Here is a 15093-nt window from a genome sequence, read left to right on the forward strand (position 1 = left end):
GCTACCATATGATCCGGCAGGGCCCCTTCTGGGCCTATAACCTAAGACCACCAGAATCGGAAAGACAGAGGCAGGCAAATGTGCACTGCAGCAATATTTAAATAGCCAAGACATGGACGCAAAAAAAAAAGGTCCATAAACCGATGAATGGACAAAGAAGACGTGGTATATGTACAGAATGGAATGTTAGCCACGAAAAAAATCAAACAGTGCCGTTTGCAGCACCACAGACGAGCCTACAGATAATCACACAACGTGAAGTAAGTCAAAATGCGAAAGACAAATGTCCCATGATATCACTTATGTTATCTGAAAATTCATAAAAATGAACATATTTCCATAGAGAAAGACAGTCTCAGATTGAGAAGGCAAACTTATGGTTAAGCCAGTGAAAAGGTGTGACGAATGCATAAATTCGGATATTGGGTTAACAAACGTATACTAATACATATAAAATATATCATCACCCAAGACCTATGGAATACCAAGAGGGGTCTACTCAACACTCTGTAATAACCTACATGGAAAAGGACACAAAGATCAAGATATATATATGTGTAGGTGTAAATGAACAAGATTCTGCACACCTAGAACAAACGACATTTTAAAATCCAATTTGCTCTGATCAATACTAAAAATTAAAGACATAAACAAGAATTAAGGAGGCTGAAACTTATGGGGGCTTGTCCTGGCACATTCCACTCTAATCTGCAACCTAAAAGCACAACTTGCAGGAAGGTTCTGTTTCCCTAGCAAGCAGAGTTGGTAACGCAGAAATGCTGCCACCCTAAGGCCGTTTCCTCAAACAGCAGCTTTAAATCCACTGCTAATGGTCACTAATATTGCCAAGGACTGCAGGGGTGTAAACGAGACATGCCCTCCAAAAATGTCCTGGGGTACGGAATGGCCAAAAAATTCAAACACAGCAAATTTTTCAACAAGGCAATTTGAAGGATGTTGATAAAAGCTCGACATCAGGAATTATTAGACACATGCAAATCCAACCTACCCAAAGGTATCACCTCACACCGGTCAGAATGACCATCAGCAAAAAGTCTACAAACAGTAGATGTTGAAGAAGTTGTGGAGAATAGCATAACCTCTAGGTCTAAGTGGGATGTAAACTGGTAACAGCCAATAAAAGGAATAGAATGGCAGTGCGTTTGAAGGTAAAAATTGAGTTACCATATGATCCAGAAGGCCCACTATTGGGCCTGTAACCTGTGAAGGCCAGAATCAAAAAGACACAGGATGGAAAATCGTGTAGTGCATCAGTATTTACAATAGCCAAGACATGGAAGCAACAAAAATGTCCATCATCAGATGAATGGACGAAAAAGAGGTCCACGTACACAATGCAATATTAGACAGGGAAAAGAATGAAACAATGCTGTTTGCAGCACCATAGATGAGGCTAGAGATAATCACACATCTTGAAGTAAGTCAGAAAGCGAGAGACACATATCCTATGATATCACGTATAGGTGTTATCTAAAAATTGATATTAATGAACTTATTTCCACAGAGAAGGACACTCACGTATTCAGAACACAAACTTGTGGTTAACCAAGCGGAAAGGTGTGACGAATGTATAACGGAGGATATTGGGTTTTAACAGACATATGCTAATACTTATAAAATATAGAATCACCAAAAACATACCGAATACCAAGAGAGGTCTACACAACATTCTGTCATTACCTATATGGAAGAGGATCCAAACATGAAAAGATATATGTATCAATGAAACAGATTCTGTACACCTAGAACAAACACAACATTGCAATCAAATTTGCTCTGATAAAAATGAACATTAAACTAAGAATACCAACAACAAATAAGTAGCCATAAGTTTTGGGGGGTTTGTCCTGGCACATTCCACTCTAATTTACAACCTACAAACAGGACTTCCAGGAAGGCTCTGTTGCCCTAGTAACCAGAGTTGGGAGTATAGACATGCGGCCGCCTTGTGGCCGTTTCCTGTAACAGCAGCTTTAAACCCAGTGCTAATGGGTACTTAATATTCACAATTACTACAGAGTTGTAAATGACACCTGCCCTCAAAAAATATCCAGGTGTAGGTAATGGCCACAGGAATTCAGAACACGGCAAATTTTTCAAGGAAACAATTTGAAGAGGTAAGTTTTTCTGTTCAACTTTAAAAAAAAAGAAAAGAAAACGGACGTGGATTAAAAGCTCAATATCGGGAAGTATTAGATGCATGCAAATCTAAACTACGCAAAGGTATCACCACCCAACACTCCAAATGCCATCAGTAAAAAGTCTACAAACAATAAATGCTGAAGGGGTTTTAGAGGACTGTGTACCCTCTAGTTGCTGGTGGGATGTCAACTGGTATCAGCCAGTAGTGAGAACAGAATGGAGGTGCGTTTGAAGGTAAAAATTAGACTACCATATGATCTAGTAGCCCACTGCTGGGCCTATCCCCGGAGAAGACCAGAATCCAAAAGACACAGGCTGGCAATCCTGCACTGCATCAATATTTAGCATAGCCAAGAGTTGGAAGAAACCAAAATGTCCATCAACAGATGAATGCCCAAAGAAGAACTGGTCCATGTACACAATGGAATATTCAGCATGGAAAAGAATGAAACACTGCTCTTTGCAGCACCATAGATGAGCCTAGAGATAATCACAGAACATGAGGTAAGTCGGAAAGCAGATGACAAATATCCTCTGATATCACTTGTAGGTGTTACCTAACAACTGACACAAATGAACATATTTCCACAGAGAAAGACACTCACGGACTTGGAAAACAAACTATGGTTTTGTCAAACGAAAGCTGGGAGGAATGGATAAATGAAGATTAGGGTTACCATACGTATACAAATACATATTAAATACATATCTCAAAAAGACCAACCATATACCAAGGAAGGTCTACTGAACGCCGTGTAATAATTTATACGGGGGCTTCCCTGGTGGCGCCATGGTTAAGAATCCGCCTGCCAGTGCAGGGGACACGGGTTCGATCCCTGGTCCAGGAAGATCCCACATGCTGCAGAGCAAATAAGCCCGTGCACCACAACTACTGAGCCTGCGCTCTAGAGCCCAGGAGCCACAACTACTGAGCCCATGTGCCACAACTACTGAAGCCCGCATGCCTAGAGACCATGCTCTGCAACAAGACAAGCCACTGCAGGGAGAAGCCCGTGCAGCGCAATGGAGAGTAGCCCCCACTCACCGCAACTAGAGAAAGCCCACATGCAGCAGCGAAGAGCCAACTCAGCCAAAAATAAATAATTAAATTAAATAAATTTATTAAAAAAATAATAGTAATTTACATGGGAAGAGGATCTGCACATGAATAGATATATATAATATTCAATTGAACCTGATTGTGCACACCTGGAACAAACACTATTCTAATCATTACCCCAATTTAAAAAATTAAAACCACGAACAACAATTAATGAGACATAAACTTATTGGGGCTATCCCTGGCACATTCCATTCTAATTTACAACCTAGGAAAACCACTTTCAGGAAGGCTCTTCTGCCCTCGTAACCAGATTTGGGAATGGAGAAATGCTGCCGCCTGGTGGCCTTTTCCCACAACAGCAGCTTTAAACACAGGGCTAACGGTCACTTAAGATTCTCAGCAAGGGTAGACCTGTAAATGACACGTGTCCTCAAAAAATGTCCTGGGCAGGTAATGGCCAAAGCAGTTTACAACACAGAGAATTTTTCAAGAAAACAATTTGAAGAGGTAAGTTTTACTCACTCTTTTATTTCCAAAAACAAAGAGGAACATGGATAAAAGCTCAATATCAGGCATTATTGGTTGGATGCAAATCCAAACTACAAAAAGATGTCGCCACCCAATATTCAAAATGCCATCAGTAAAAAGTCTACAAACTATGAATGCTGACGGGTGTGTGGAGAAATGCATACCCGCTATGCTGTTGGTTGGAAGTAAACTGGTAACAGCTAATTAGGAGAACAGAATGGAGCTGCATTTATAAGGTAAAAATTGAGCTACCATATGATGCGGCCGATCCCCTAATGGGCCTATACCTTAAGAAGACCAGAATCGGAAAGACACAGACAGGCAAACATGCACTGCAGCAATATTTACAATAGCCTAGACATGCAAGCAAACAAGATGTCCATCAACAGACAAATGGACAAAGAAGAAGTAGTGTATGTACCGATTTGAATATTAGCCTCGGAATAAAATGAACAATGCCATTTTCATGACTACAGATGAGCCTAGAAATAATCATATTAGGTCAAGTAAGTGAAAAGGCAATCACAAATATCCCATGATATCATTTATAGATGTTATCCTAAGATTGCTACCAATGAACATATTTCCACAGAGAAAGACACTCACAGACTTATAAACAAACTAATGGTTAACCAAAATGAAAGGTGGGAGGATCGATAAATTAGGATTATGGGGGTAACATACATATACTAATATATGTTAACATACATACATTGACGTATGTTAAATGTCTATAAACATATAAACTATATGAATTATATAATCTCCAATATATATAAAGTATATAATGACCAAACACCTACCAAATACCAAGGGAGGTCTACTCAACACTCTGTAATAACATACATGGTAACAGGATCCGAAGATGAACAGATATATGTATGAATAATTGACCAGATTCTGTACTGCCAGACAATCACAAGACTCTAATCAAAATTACTCCAGTCAGAAATATAAATTCAATGTAAAAAACCAACATAAGTAAGGAGAAATAAACTGGGGGTTTGTCTGAGCACATTCTACTCTAATTTACAACCGAGAAACACGACGTCCAGGAAGACTCTGTTGCCCTAGTAACAAGAGTTGAGAACGTAATAATGCTGCCGCTTTGTGGCTGTTTCCCACAGCAGCAGCTTTCAACACGGTGCTAATGGTCACTTAACATTCACAAGGACTGCAGGGCTGTAAATGACACCTGCCCTCAAAAAATGCCCTGGGGTAGGGAATAGCCAAGAAAATTCAACACCTGACAAATTTTTCAAGAAGTCAATATGAAGAGGGAAGTTGTACTCACTCTTTTAAAAAAAGGAAAAAAGAAAAAAAAGGACATGTGTAAAGCTCAGTATAAGGAATTATTAGGCTCATGCAAATCCAACCTCCGAAAAGGTTTCACCGCACACCAGTCAAATGACCATCAGCAAAAAGTCTACAAACTATAAATGCTGAAGGGGTTTTAGAGAACTGTGTACCTTCTAGCTGCTGGTGGGATGGAAAGTGGTAACAGCACTAATGAAAACTGAATGGAGCTGCTTTAAAAGGTAAAAATTGAGCTACCATATGATCCGGCAGGGCCCCTTCTGGGCCTATAACCTAAGACCACCAGAATCGGAAAGACAGAGGCAGGCAAATGTGCACTGCAGCAATATTTAAATAGCCAAGACATGGACGCAAAAAAAAAAGGTCCATAAACCGATGAATGGACAAAGAAGACGTGGTATATGTACAGAATGGAATGTTAGCCACGAAAAAAATCAAACAGTGCCGTTTGCAGCACCACAGACGAGCCTACAGATAATCACACAACGTGAAGTAAGTCAAAATGCGAAAGACAAATGTCCCATGATATCACTTATGTTATCTGAAAATTCATAAAAATGAACATATTTCCATAGAGAAAGACAGTCTCAGATTGAGAAGGCAAACTTATGGTTAAGCCAGTGAAAAGGTGTGACGAATGCATAAATTCGGATATTGGGTTAACAAACGTATACTAATACATATAAAATATATCATCACCCAAGACCTATGGAATACCAAGAGGGGTCTACTCAACACTCTGTAATAACCTACATGGAAAAGGACACAAAGATCAAGATATATATATGTGTAGGTGTAAATGAACAAGATTCTGCACACCTAGAACAAACGACATTTTAAAATCCAATTTGCTCTGATCAATACTAAAAATTAAAGACATAAACAAGAATTAAGGAGGCTGAAACTTATGGGGGCTTGTCCTGGCACATTCCACTCTAATCTGCAACCTAAAAGCACAACTTGCAGGAAGGTTCTGTTTCCCTAGCAAGCAGAGTTGGTAACGCAGAAATGCTGCCACCCTAAGGCCGTTTCCTCAAACAGCAGCTTTAAATCCACTGCTAATGGTCACTAATATTGCCAAGGACTGCAGGGGTGTAAACGAGACATGCCCTCCAAAAATGTCCTGGGGTACGGAATGGCCAAAAAATTCAAACACAGCAAATTTTTCAACAAGGCAATTTGAAGGATGTTGATAAAAGCTCGACATCAGGAATTATTAGACACATGCAAATCCAACCTACCCAAAGGTATCACCTCACACCGGTCAGAATGACCATCAGCAAAAAGTCTACAAACAGTAGATGTTGAAGAAGTTGTGGAGAATAGCATAACCTCTAGGTCTAAGTGGGATGTAAACTGGTAACAGCCAATAAAAGGAATAGAATGGCAGTGCGTTTGAAGGTAAAAATTGAGTTACCATATGATCCAGAAGGCCCACTATTGGGCCTGTAACCTGTGAAGGCCAGAATCAAAAAGACACAGGATGGAAAATCGTGTAGTGCATCAGTATTTACAATAGCCAAGACATGGAAGCAACAAAAATGTCCATCATCAGATGAATGGACGAAAAAGAGGTCCACGTACACAATGCAATATTAGACAGGGAAAAGAATGAAACAATGCTGTTTGCAGCACCATAGATGAGGCTAGAGATAATCACACATCTTGAAGTAAGTCAGAAAGCGAGAGACACATATCCTATGATATCACGTATAGGTGTTACCTAAAAATTGATATTAATGAACTTATTTCCACAGAGAAGGACACTCACGTATTCAGAACACAAACTTGTGGTTAACCAAGCGGAAAGGTGTGACGAATGTATAACGGAGGATATTGGGTTTTAACAGACATATGCTAATACTTATAAAATATAGAATCACCAAAAACATACCGAATACCAAGAGAGGTCTACACAACATTCTGTCATTACCTATATGGAAGAGGATCCAAACATGAAAAGATATATGTATCAATGAAACAGATTCTGTACACCTAGAACAAACACAACATTGCAATCAAATTTGTTCTGATAAAAATGAACATTAAACTAAGAATACCAACAACAAATAAGTAGCCATAAGTTTTGGGGGGTTTGTCCTGGCACATTCCACTCTAATTTACAACCTACAAACAGGACTTCCAGGAAGGCTCTGTTGCCCTAGTAACCAGAGTTGGGAGTATAGACATGCGGCCGCCTTGTGGCCGTTTCCTGTAACAGCAGCTTTAAACCCAGTGCTAATGGGTACTTAATATTCACAATTACTACAGAGTTGTAAATGACACCTGCCCTCAAAAAGTATCCAGGTGTAGGTAATGGCCACAGGAATTCAGAACACGGCAAATTTTTCAAGGAAACAATTTGAAGAGGTAAGTTTTTCTGTTCAACTTTAAAAAAAAAGAAAAGAAAACGGACGTGGATTAAAAGCTCAATATCGGGAAGTATTAGATGCATGCAAATCTAAACTACGCAAAGGTATCACCACCCAACACTCCAAATGCCATCAGTAAAAAGTCTACAAACAATAAATGCTGAAGGGGTTTTAGAGGACTGTGTACCCTCTAGTTGCTGGTGGGATGTCAACTGGTATCAGCCAGTAGTGAGAACAGAATGGAGGTGCGTTTAAAGGTAAAAATTAGACTACCATATGATCTAGTAGCCCACTGCTGGGCCTATCCCCGGAGAAGACCAGAATCCAAAAGACACAGGCTGGCAATCCTGCACTGCATCAATATTTAGCATAGCCAAGAGTTGGAAGAAACCAAAATGTCCATCAACAGATGAATGCCCAAAGAAGAACTGGTCCATGTACACAATGGAATATTCAGCATGGAAAAGAATGAAACACTGCTCTTTGCAGCACCATAGATGAGCCTAGAGATAATCACAGAACATGAGGTAAGTCGGAAAGCAGATGACAAATATCCTCTGATATCACTTGTAGGTGTTACCTAACAACTGACACAAATGAACATATTTCCACAGAGAAAGACACTCACGGACTTGGAAAACAAACTATGGTTTTGTCAAACGAAAGCTGGGAGGAATGGATAAATGAAGATTAGGGTTACCATACGTATACAAATACATATTAAATACATATCTCAAAAAGACCAACCATATACCAAGGAAGGTCTACTGAACGCGCTGTAATAATTTATACGGGGGCTTCCCTGGTGGCGCCATGGTTAAGAATCCGCCTGCCAGTGCAGGGGACACGGGTTCGATCCCTGGTCCAGGAAGATCCCACATGCTGCAGAGCAAATAAGCCCGTGCACCACAACTACTGAGCCTGCGCTCTAGAGCCCAGGAGCCACAACTACTGAGCCCATGTGCCACAACTACTGAAGCCCGCATGCCTAGAGACCATGCTCTGCAACAAGACAAGCCACTGCAGGGAGAAGCCCGTGCAGCGCAATGGAGAGTAGCCCCCACTCACCGCAACTAGAGAAAGCCCACATGCAGCAGCGAAGAGCCAACTCAGCCAAAAATAAATAATTAAATTAAATAAATTTATTAAAAAAATAATAGTAATTTACATGGGAAGAGGATCTGCACATGAATAGATATATATAATATTCAATTGAACCTGATTGTGCACACCTGGAACAAACACTATTCTAATCATTACCCCAATTTAAAAAATTAAAACCACGAACAACAATTAATGAGACATAAACTTATTGGGGTTATCCCTGGCACATTCCATTCTAATTTACAACCTAGGAAAACCACTTTCAGGAAGGCTCTTCTGCCCTCGTAACCAGATTTGGGAATGGAGAAAGGCTGCCGCCTGGTGGCCGTTTCCTACAAAAGCAGCTTTAAACACAGGGCTAACGGTCACTTAAGATTCACAGGAATTGTAGGGCTGTCAATGACACGTGTCGTCAAAAAATGTCCTGGGTAGGTAATGGCCAAAAAAGTTCACAACACAGAGAATTTTTCAAGACAACAATTTGAAGAGGTAAGTTTTACTCACTCTTTTATTTCCAAAAAAAAGAGGAACATGGATAAAAGCTCAATATCAGGCATTATTGGTTGGATGCAAATCCAAACTACAAAAAGATGTCGCCACCCAATATTCAAAATGCCATCAGTAAAAAGTCTACAAACTATGAATGCTGACGGGTGTGTGGAGAAATGCATACCCGCTATGCTGTTGGTTGGAAGTAAACTGGTAACAGCTAATTAGGAGAACAGAATGGAGCTGCATTTATAAGGTAAAAATTGAGCTACCATATGATGCGGCCGATCCCCTAATGGGCCTATACCTTAAGAAGACCAGAATCGGAAAGACACAGACAGGCAAACATGCACTGCAGCAATATTTACAATAGCCTAGACATACAAGCAAACAAGATGTCCATCAACAGACAAATGGACAAAGAAGAAGTAGTGTATGTACCGATTTGAATATTAGCCTCGGAATAAAATGAACAATGCCATTTTCATGACTACAGATGAGCCTAGAAATAATCATATTAGGTCAAGTAAGTGAAAAGGCAATCACAAATATCCCATGATATCATTTATAGATGTTATCCTAAGATTGCTACCAATGAACATATTTCCACAGAGAAAGACACTCACAGACTTATAAACAAACTAATGGTTAACCAAAATGAAAGGTGGGAGGATCGATAAATTAGGATTATGGGGGTAACATACATATACTAATATATGTTAACATACATACATTGACGTATGTTAAATGTCTATAAACATATAAACTATATGAATTATATAATCTCCAATATATATAAAGTATATAATGACCAAACACCTACCAAATACCAAGGGAGGTCTACTCAACACTCTGTAATAACATACATGGTAACAGGATCCGAAGATGAACAGATATATGTATGAATAATTGACCAGATTCTGTACTGCCAGACAATCACAAGACTCTAATCAAAATTACTCCAGTCAGAAATATAAATTCAATGTAAAAAACCAACATAAGTAAGGAGAAATAAACTGGGGGTTTGTCTGAGCACATTCTACTCTAATTTACAACCGAGAAACACGACGTCCAGGAAGACTCTGTTGCCCTAGTAACAAGAGTTGAGAACGTAATAATGCTGCCGCTTTGTGGCTGTTTCCCACAGCAGCAGCTTTCAACACGGTGCTAATGGTCACTTAACATTCACAAGGACTGCAGGGCTGTAAATGACACCTGCCCTCAAAAAATGCCCTGGGGTAGGGAATAGCCAAGAAAATTCAACACCTGACAAATTTTTCAAGAAGTCAATATGAAGAGGGAAGTTGTTCTCACTCTTTTAAAAAAAGGAAAAAAGAAAAAAAAGGACATGTGTAAAGCTCAGTATAAGGAATTATTAGGCTCATGCAAATCCAACCTCCGAAAAGGTTTCACCGCACACCAGTCAAATGACCATCAGCAAAAAGTCTACAAACTATAAATGCTGAAGGGGTTTTAGAGAACTGTGTACCTTCTAGCTGCTGGTGGGATGGAAAGTGGTAACAGCACTAATGAAAACTGAATGGAGCTGCTTTAAAAGGTAAAAATTGAGCTACCATATGATCCGGCAGGGCCCCTTCTGGGCCTATAACCTAAGACCACCAGAATCGGAAAGACAGAGGCAGGCAAATGTGCACTGCAGCAATATTTAAATAGCCAAGACATGGAAGCAAAAAAAAAGGTCCATAAACCGATGAATGGACAAAGAAGACGTGGTATATGTACAGAATGGAATGTTAGCCACGAAAAAAATCAAACAGTGCCGTTTGCAGCACCACAGACGAGCCTACAGATAATCACACAACGTGAAGTAAGTCAAAATGCGAAAGACAAATGTCCCATGATATCACTTATGTTATCTGAAAATTCATAAAAATGAACATATTTCCATAGAGAAAGACAGTCTCAGATTGAGAAGGCAAACTTATGGTTAAGCCAGTGAAAAGGTGTGACGAATGCATAAATTCGGATATTGGGTTAACAAACATATACTAATACATATAAAATATATCATCACCCAAGACCTATGGAATACCAAGAGGGGTCTACTCAACACTCTGTAATAACCTACATGGAAAAGGACACAAAGATCAAGATATATATATGTGTAGGTGTAAATGAACAAGATTCTGCACACCTAGAACCAACGACATTTTAAAATCCAATTTGCTCTGATCAATACTAAAAATTAAAGACATAAACAAGAATTAAGGAGGCTGAAACTTATGGGGGCTTGTCCTGGCACATTCCACTCTAATCTGCAACCTAAAAGCACAACTTGCAGGAAGGTTCTGTTTCCCTAGCAAGCAGAGTTGGTAACGCAGAAATGCTGCCACCCTAAGGCCGTTTCCTCAAACAGCAGCTTTAAATCCACTGCTAATGGTCACTAATATTGCCAAGGACTGCAGGGGTGTAAACGAGACATGCCCTCCAAAAATGTCCTGGGGTACGGAATGGCCAAAAAATTCAAACACAGCAAATTTTTCAACAAGGCAATTTGAAGGATGTTGATAAAAGCTCGACATCAGGAATTATTAGACACATGCAAATCCAACCTACCCAAAGGTATCACCTCACACCGGTCAGAATGACCATCAGCAAAAAGTCTACAAACAGTAGATGTTGAAGACGTTGTGGAGAATAGCATAACCTCTAGGTCTAAGTGGGATGTAAACTGGTAACAGCCAATAAAAGGAATAGAATGGCAGTGCGTTTGAAGGTAAAAATTGAGTTACCATATGATCCAGAAGGCCCACTATTGGGCCTGTAACCTGTGAAGGCCAGAATCAAAAAGACACAGGATGGAAAATCGTGTAGTGCATCAGTATTTACAATAGCCAAGACATGGAAGCAACAAAAATGTCCATCATCAGATGAATGGACGAAAAAGAGGTCCACGTACACAATGCAATATTAGACAGGGAAAAGAATGAAACAATGCTGTTTGCAGCACCATAGATGAGGCTAGAGATAATCACACATCTTGAAGTAAGTCAGAAAGCGAGAGACACATATCCTATGATATCACGTATAGGTGTTATCTAAAAATTGATATTAATGAACTTATTTCCACAGAGAAGGACACTCACGTATTCAGAACACAAACTTGTGGTTAACCAAGCGGAAAGGTGTGACGAATGTATAACGGAGGATATTGGGTTTTAACAGACATATGCTAATACTTATAAAATATAGAATCACCAAAAACATACCGAATACCAAGAGAGGTCTACACAACATTCTGTCATTACCTATATGGAAGAGGATCCAAACATGAAAAGATATATGTATCAATGAAACAGATTCTGTACACCTAGAACAAACACAACATTGCAATCAAATTTGCTCTGATAAAAATGAAAATTAAACTAAGAATACCAACAACAAATAAGTAGCCATAAGTTTTGGGGGGTTTGTCCTGGCACATTCCACTCTAATTTACAACCTACAAACAGGACTTCCAGGAAGGCTCTGTTGCCCTAGTAACCAGAGTTGGGAGTATAGACATGCGGCCGCCTTGTGGCCGTTTCCTGTAACAGCAGCTTTAAACCCAGTGCTAATGGGTACTTAATATTCACAATTACTACAGAGTTGTAAATGACACCTGCCCTCAAAAAATATCCAGGTGTAGGTAATGGCCACAGGAATTCAGAACATGGCAAATTTTTCAAGGAAACAATTTGAAGAGGTAAGTTTTTCTGTTCAACTTTAAAAAAAAAGAAAAGAAAACGGACGTGGATTAAAAGCTCAATATCGGGAAGTATTAGATGCATGCAAATCTAAACTACGCAAAGGTATCACCACCCAACACTCCAAATGCCATCAGTAAAAAGTCTACAAACAATAAATGCTGAAGGGGTTTTAGAGGACTGTGTACCCTCTAGTTGCTGGTGGGATGTCAACTGGTATCAGCCAGTAGTGAGAACAGAATGGAGGTGCGTTTGAAGGTAAAAATTAGACTACCATATGATCTAGTAGCCCACTGCTGGGCCTATCCCCGGAGAAGACCAGAATCCAAAAGACACAGGCTGGCAATCCTGCACTGCATCAATATTTAGCATAGCCAAGAGTTGGAAGAAACCAAAATGTCCATCAACAGATGAATGCCCAAAGAAGAACTGGTCCATGTACACAATGGAATATTCAGCATGGAAAAGAATGAAACACTGCTCTTTGCAGCACCATAGATGAGCCTAGAGATAATCACAGAACATGAGGTAAGTCGGAAAGCAGATGACAAATATCCTCTGATATCACTTGTAGGTGTTACCTAACAACTGACACAAATGAACATATTTCCACAGAGAAAGACACTCACGGACTTGGAAAACAAACTATGGTTTTGTCAAACGAAAGCTGGGAGGAATGGATAAATGAAGATTAGGGTTACCATACGTATACAAATACATATTAAATACATATCTCAAAAAGACCAACCATATACCAAGGAAGGTCTACTGAACGCCGTGTAATAATTTATACGGGGGCTTCCCTGGTGGCGCCATGGTTAAGAATCCGCCTGCCAGTGCAGGGGACACGGGTTCGATCCCTGGTCCAGGAAGATCCCACATGCTGCAGAGCAAATAAGCCCGTGCACCACAACTACTGAGCCTGCGCTCTAGAGCCCAGGAGCCACAACTACTGAGCCCATGTGCCACAACTACAGAAGCCCGCATGCCTAGAGACCATGCTCTGCAACAAGACAAGCCACTGCAGGGAGAAGCCCGTGCAGCGCAATGGAGAGTAGCCCCCACTCACCGCAACTAGAGAAAGCCCACATGCAGCAGCGAAGAGCCAACTCAGCCAAAAATAAATAATTAAATTAAATAAATTTATTAAAAAAATAATAGTAATTTACATGGGAAGAGGATCTGCACATGAATAGATATATATAATATTCAATTGAACCTGATTGTGCACACCTGGAACAAACACTATTCTAATCATTACCCCAATTTAAAAAATTAAAACCACGAACAACAATTAATGAGACATAAACTTATTGGGGTTATCCCTGGCACATTCCATTCTAATTTACAACCTAGGAAAACCACTTTCAGGAAGGCTCTTCTGCCCTCGTAACCAGATTTGGGAATGGAGAAATGCTGCCGCCTGGTGGCCTTTTCCCACAACAGCAGCTTTAAACACAGGGCTAACGGTCACTTAAGATTCTCAGCAATGGTAGACCTGTAAATGACACGTGTCCTCAAAAAATGTCCTGGGCAGGTAATGGCCAAAACAGTTTACAACACAGAGAATTTTTCAAGACAACAATTTGAAGAGGTAAGTTTTACTCACTCTTTTATTTCCAAAAACAAAGAGGAACATGGATAAAAGCTCAATATCAGGCATTATTGGTTGGATGCAAATCCAAACTACAAAAAGATGTCGCCACCCAATATTCAAAATGCCATCAGTAAAAAGTCTACAAACTATGAATGCTGACGGGTGTGTGGAGAAATGCATACCCGCTATGCTGTTGGTTGGAAGTAAACTGGTAACAGCTAATTAGGAGAACAGAATGGAGCTGCATTTATAAGGTAAAAATTGAGCTACCATATGATGCGGCCGATCCCCTAATGGGCCTATACCTTAAGAAGACCAGAATCGGAAAGACACAGACAGGCAAACATGCACTGCAGCAATATTTACAATAGTCTAGACATGCAAGCAAACAAGATGTCCATCAACAGACAAATGGACAAAGAAGAAGTAGTGTATGTACCGATTTGAATATTAGCCTCGGAATAAAATGAACAATGCCATTTTCATGACTACAGATGAACCTAGAAATAATCATATTAGGTCAAGTAAGTGAAAAGGCAATCACAAATATCCCATGATATCATTTATAGATGTTATCCTAAGATTGCTACCAATGAACATATTTCCACAGAGAAAGACACTCACAGACTTATAAACAAACTAATGGTTAACCAAAATGAAAGGTGGGAGGATCGATAAATTAGGATTATGGGGGTAACATACATATACTAATATATGTTAACATACATACATTGACGTATGTTAAATGTCTAT

This window comes from Balaenoptera borealis, assembly GCF_965194805.1.
Source record: "Balaenoptera borealis genome assembly, chromosome: 7".
Lineage (NCBI taxonomy): Eukaryota > Metazoa > Chordata > Mammalia > Artiodactyla > Balaenopteridae > Balaenoptera > Balaenoptera borealis.